Genomic DNA, 6,791 nt, shown 5'->3' on the forward strand with positions numbered 1-6,791 from the left:
AAATGTCCTTCCCTAAGGACACACATTTCCAGCCCACACGCTTCACTTCTTTAGCACCAACCCACTCACGCTACGTCAATCTCGTCTCTCTTGCCACCAATACCTGGCCCACATTCTTCCTCTGACCTGGAACTTCCTCCTTTTCATCAGTGGTTACCATGTGTGGAGCACTGTATTAGGCTCTTGGGAGAACAAGAAGCAACAGAGTTGGTGGACACGTTCCCTGCCCACGAGGAGCTTGCAGTTTAGAGGGGACTATCCTCATATCCCACTCACCACACCACATCACCTTATTCGAAGCCCACTAAAATCATATTTCCTCCAAGAAGGCTTCCCTGATTAAGCCCTCAATTCCCAGTCACCATCTCTTCTGCGTCACCTACCTATGCACTTGGGTGTGTAGCCCTTAAGTAGTTTGAGGTTCACCCCACCCTCAGTATCCTTAAACTCTCCCATTCCCCCCTCTGTAATTTATTTTTGAGGCCCATTTCCCACTCTAGTCTGTAAGATCCTTGTAAATAGAAATTATGCGCACAGTAAGTCCTTAATCTTCTCACTGTGCCTCGATCTTGCCTGCCCCACTACCGACCCCCGGTCCCCATCCTACCTCTGGCCTGGAACGCCCTCCCTCCTCAAATCAGCCAAACAATCGCTCTTCCCCTCTTCAAAGCCCTACTGAAAGTGCAACTCCTCCAAGAGGCCTTCCCAGATTAAGCCCCCTCTTCCTCAGCTCTCCCTCTCTTACACGTCATCTCAACTGGCTCCTTTGGCTCTCCCCCACTCTCCCCAGCCCACAGCATATGTATAGATCTATAATTCTATCTATTTGTATTAATGCCTGTTTACTTGTTTTGATGTCTGTCTCTCCCCACTAGACTGTAAGCCCACTGTGGGCAGAAATTTTCTCTCTTTATTGTTGTTTTGTACTTTCCAAGTGCTCAGTACAGTGCTCTGCACAGAGTAAACACACAATAAATATGATTGGTTGAACGAATGAATGAATGATTGATGATGAAATAACAATCCAAAGCATCACTGACCTGGGGACTTGAATTTGTAGGATTTATTCACTCTACCCTCACCCCATTGCACTTGTGGACATAACTAAAATTTATTTTCATACCTGTCCCCTGATCCCAGACGGTAAACTCCTTGTGGACAGGATGTATCTACCAACTTAATTATTTTGAACTCTCCCAAGCGCTTAATATAGTGTTCTGAGCATAGTAAGTGCTCAATAAATATGATTGCTTGATGACTGATTGAGTCACCGACAGCTTAGGATCCTTAGCAGTATGGCCTGGTGGAAAGTGTTCAGGTCTGAGAGTCAGAGACCCTGGGTTCTAATCCCAGCTCTGCCAAATGCTTGCTGTGTGACCTTGGGCAAGTCACTTGTACCTCAGTTTCTTCAACTGTAAAAAGGAGATTCTACACCTGTTCTCTCTCCTAATTAGACTAGGAGCCCCGAGCAGGACAGGGACTCTGTCCAACCAGATGAATTGTATCTCCTCCAGTGCTTAGAACAGTGCTTGACATATAGCAGGCGCCTTAACAAATGCCATAACGAAATTACACTTGCTGATACCTAGCGTATGGAAGGCATTTGGATCCTGACCTCCTGGCAGTGATGCTCAGAAAGTGCTCGGGAAAAGACCTTAAACCTTCGGTTGTCCATCCTTCAGGTTGACTGTGTAATCATTAGCCCTGCTCTACCTTGGCCCCGGGTTCCCCTAATTATCTTAGGACATGCTTCAGTAGCCCTTATTCTTATTTGGTTATCAATTAGCTCCATTTCACATGGATGACATTTAGCCTTGGCCCAGCTCCATGATCAGAAAAGAATCTTTACGGTGCAAAGTCTGCAGGAATCACTGGAGGATGGAAAAAATAGAAAAATTCTGACAGAAGCTTCTCATTCACCTGACGAGGCCAAGCCACACCCCAGGACAGACAGGTCCGCAGCCCAGGACGGCAGGTTTGAGAGGAGTGCTGCAACTAAAGGTAGAAGAAGAGGGGCTAAGGTCTGGGGACCAAGCTCAGCAGGACTTGGTTGAAGAATCCCAGCTCTAAGTGTATACTTTAGCATTATGTTTGACTCGCTTAAACTACTTCTGCTTACATCCGCAGAATTTCCGATCGGTTACCGGCCTGCAGACTGTGCTTTCAGGATTTAGGGAACCATCCGCGGGGCTGGCTGGGAGAAAGATCGCCCCAGGCTGATGGCTCCTGCCCTGCCGGGCGAGCAGGAGGCTTGGACCTGAGAACAGAGGCCTCCCCCCACCAGAGACATCTCCCCCACCCTGGGCGTCACCCAACCCCGGCAAAGGTCGGTGGTTGTGATGTGCTCTGCAGAGATGGTCGGGGGGGGTGGCTCTGAGCAGTGTTACCAAGTTTGGGGACAAGGAATCACCGCTGAATTGGCTGGATAATTTCCTGGTTGAAGATTTAAAGATTGGAAAAGAGCTAGCAGGTGGAGAACCATCTGAGCTCAGTATGGTTTCTTGTAGGAGCGAGGAGTAGGCCTCAGGCCCAGGATGGCTTCCTCGGCCCTCTTCTCATTTATGGGGACTTTTGGTCCAAATTCAACCTAGACCCATTTTTTAAAATCTCTCTTTTGACCCATCTTGGTGTCCCGGTGGTCTGGTTACTTGCCAACAAACTCTGCATCCTACTGTCCCCACCAGGGGACAGACATCTCTTTCCTCATGTCCCCATTTATATTTGAGTATCAATCAATCAATAGTATTTACCGGTGGGATGATAGACACGGTCGAGGTAACGGTGAGGAGGTTGGTATTAGAAGAGCAAAGGGGAAACTGTCAAGGGTCAGTCAACACACTTTTTCTATTCCTTAGCTTGTCCTGTGGGCCTGGGATGGTGTTTCTGTTGTATGTCTGAGGGTGAAACATTCTGAGAAAGCTTACCTCCACTGAAAGATTTTCCACTGTGCCCCCAGCAGACTATGTCCCGTTGCAAATGCTCTCTGGCAGGAAACGGTTTCCAATTTCAAGGAACCATAGGGCAAAGAGAATTGGAGCGGCATGGCCTAGTGGCAAGAGCATGGGCTTGGGAGTCAGAGGACGTGGGTTCTAAACTCGTCTCTGCCACTCGTCTGCTGTGTGACTTTGGGCAAGACACTTAACTCCTCCGTACCTCAATTACTTCACCTGTAGAATGGGGATTAAGACTATGAGCTCCATGTGGGACAGGGACTATGTCCAAACTGATTACCTTGTATCTATCCCAGTGCTTAGGACAGCGTTCGGCATGTAAGAAGCACCATAACAAATACCATTATTATTATTACTATCAATCAATCGATCGCATTTTTTATGATGTTTGTTAGGTGCTTACTATGTGTAATAATAATAATGTTGGTATTTGTTAAGCGCTTACTATGTGCCGAGCACTGTTCTAAGCGCTGGGGTAGACACAGGGGAATCAGGTTGTCCCACGTGGGGCTCACAGTCTTAATCCCCATTTAAAAAAAAAAATGTTGGTATTTGTTAAGCGCTTACTATGTGCAGAGCACTGTTCTAAGCGCTGGGGTAGACACAGGGGAATCAGGTTGTCCCACGTGGGGCTCACAGTCTTAATCCCCATTTTACAGATGAGGGAACTGAGGCACAGAGAAGTTAAGTGACTTGCCCACAGTCACACAGCTGACAAGTGGCAGAGCTGGGATTCGAACTCATGAGCCCTGACTCCAAAGCCCGGGCTCTTTCCACTGCGCCACGCTGCTTCTCTACATTTTACAGATGAGGTAACTGAGGCACCGAGAAGTTAAGTGACTTGCCCAAAGTCACACAGCTGACAAGTGGTAGAGCCGGGGTTCGAACCCATGACCTCTGACTCCAAAGCCCGTGCTCTTTCCAGTGAGCCACGATGTGTCATACACTCTTCTAAGCACTGGGGTAGGTATGAGTTAATTAGGTCAGACACAGTCGTGCATGGGGTTCACACTTTGAGTAGGAGGAGAACAGGTATTTAATTCCCACTTTTCAGTTGAGGAAACTGAGGCACAGAGAAGTTAAGTGACTTGCTCCAGGTCACACGACAAGCCGTTGGCAGAGGTGGGATTAGACCCCAGGTCCTCTGTCTCCCAGGCCTGTTCTTTATCCACTAGTACCCACTGCCTCCTGTTGTCCCGCCTGAGGCAGGGGCAGGACTAGATGACCTTGTGAGGTCCCTTTGTGTTCAAGGGTTCTCTGAAAACGAGTCTGAGAGCCACATCCGAAGTCTCATCACAGACCTGAACGCCATATCGTGGAACTGCCTTTCCCAAGAAGCCGGGTTTAATGTTCATTTCCTTGGAAATTGCACAAGTTATTCCCTGAAAAACACAAGAACACTTGATTCTTCCAATGAAAGAGACTGTGCTTTTGGAATCACAATCAAGGGACATCTATATCCTATTCCTCATTTCAATCCAAAATACTTGCTGGAAATCTTTATGGTCCATTCATGTGGATCTACCTCTTTCACATGGTCCGTTTTAGTTTTTCTTCCTCCAAATCCCTGAGCTGCAGGATATTCATTATACTAGAGAAGTAGCGTGGCTCAGGGGAAAGAGCCTGGGCTTGGGAGCCAGAAGCTTGGGAATCAGAAGTCATGGGTTCAAATCCCAGCTCAGCCACTTGTCAGCTGTGGGACTTAGGGCAAGTCACTTAACTTCTCTGGGCCTCAGTTACCCCATCTGTTAAATGGGGATTAAGACTGTGAGCCCCACGTGGGACAACCTGATCACCAGCGCTTAGAACAGTGCTTTGCATATAGTAAGTGCTTAACAAATGACATCATTATTATTATTATTATTATTAGGATCAAACGTCTTGGGGCCTGCAGAGCTGTTAACTGCCGCCTGCCCGCAATTCCACTGGGCCCATCCCCATTTACCCTTCCTTCTCTTTCTCACCATCCCCAGGGGCTGCCTTATAGAGAAGACAAAAGAGCCGAATCCATAACCTGTGAAGGGGAGGAAAAAGTTGAGCCATAATCCAAGGCGTTCGTTCAATCAGTGTAAACAGCCGTTCTGGATAATTTAGGCCAAAACAGCTTGCTTTTCTCTGAAGAGCATTCTCCAAAGAGCCTGAATCATCCCAACTGTTACCTCAAATCTTCGGTTCCTTTGCTGTCTAAACATACCTCCAGAGTTTCCCCAAAGACCCAGAGTACCTTGAAAACCTAACCTAAGCAGTGAAAAGAAGTGTCAGAGCTTATTCCATTTCTTTTTGACGGGGAATGTGTCTGCTAATTCTATTGTAGTGTACTCTCCCAAGTACTTAGTTCAGTGCTCTGCACCTAGTAAGTGCTCAATAAATTTGATTAATTGATTGACTATTACAGTCAGAGTCAAAAAACAAGCTTCATTTGATCCCTCGAGCACCCAGTGCACTTAACAGCTCAGCCACTTGGCAGCTGTGTGACTGTGGGCAAGTCACTTTACTTCTCTGTGCCTCAGTTACCTCATCTATAAAACGGGGATGAAGACTGTGGGCCTCACGTGGGACAACTTGATTACCCGTATCTACCCCGGCGCTTAGAACAGTGCTCTGCACATAGTAAGCGCTTAACAAATACCGACATTATTATTATTATGTCCCGGACTGTTCTTCGTTTCCTAGGCTAACCTCTTGCCACTTACCGTTTCTGTCTGGCCATAGACCTCACTGATATTCGGTCCACTCCGCAGCTTCCACTGATGCAGGGTTTGGGGGAGAAGGGTTCTCCACCACAGACACAGTGTCACAGGCTCTTCAACCTGTGGCTTAACCAGAGGAAAAACCGGTAGTCCGGCCACCTGCATTCTGATTACACACAGGGTTCTACAGCAAACTGGACAGGAGAAAAATCCCTCTATACTGTAAGCTCATCATGGGCAGGGATTGCGTCTGCTAATTCTGTTGTATTGAGCTCTCCCAAGCACTTAGTACAGAGCTCTGCGCAAAGTAAGCGCTCAGTAAATACCACCGATAACAACTGCAGTTGTCTTCTGCATCTGCACAACTCCTGTCGGTTAACAATTATTACTACTGTGTCGGTTAAGTGCCTACTACGTGTCAAGCACTGTTCTAAGCACTGGGGTAGAAAGCAACAATCTAATTCCCACATGTGGGGCTTTCTGATTGGCTGGTCATTCGCGCACGTGACATGCAATGTGCCGCTTTCGATTTCCTTCCACCTGGGGCTACTTCCTTTGAGGATGAGCTACACCCCATCACCTGACCTCCAGATGGGTGGTTCTCTCGTACAATTCCTTCATTCACCTGGCCTAGAGCCGGTCCGTTCAGAACAGGACTCTTAAGGTTAGACCCTGCCTAATAATAATAATAATAATAGTAGTAATAATGATTATTGTGGTATTTGTTAAGTGCTTACTATGCGCAAGGCACTGTACTATGTGCTGGGATGGATACAAGCAAATCAGATGGACACAGTCCCTGTCCCACGTGGGGCTCACAGTCTTAATCCCCATTTTACAGATGAAGGAACTGAGGCACAGAGAAGTGAAGTGACAGATTAGATTAGAACCCAGGTCTTTCTGACTCCCGGGCCTGTGTTCCGTCCCATAGGCCACTGTCGCCCAGAACGGGGCGTCTTTAATCTGGCAATAGGGAGGACGAAGGGCTAGATGATCTCAAGAGGTCCTTGGGAGAGAACTGTGATCCCACCTGGTGAGATTCTGTTGCAGCATCATTCGGTTTACGTTGGAAGCCCCTATCAGAATGTGATGGGAAATCTGGAAAGAGTCTAGAGAGGGAAATCCGACAGTTCAGTTATTGGACATTATC

Source organism: Ornithorhynchus anatinus, chromosome 2, assembly GCF_004115215.2.
Source record: "Ornithorhynchus anatinus isolate Pmale09 chromosome 2, mOrnAna1.pri.v4, whole genome shotgun sequence".
Lineage (NCBI taxonomy): Eukaryota > Metazoa > Chordata > Mammalia > Monotremata > Ornithorhynchidae > Ornithorhynchus > Ornithorhynchus anatinus.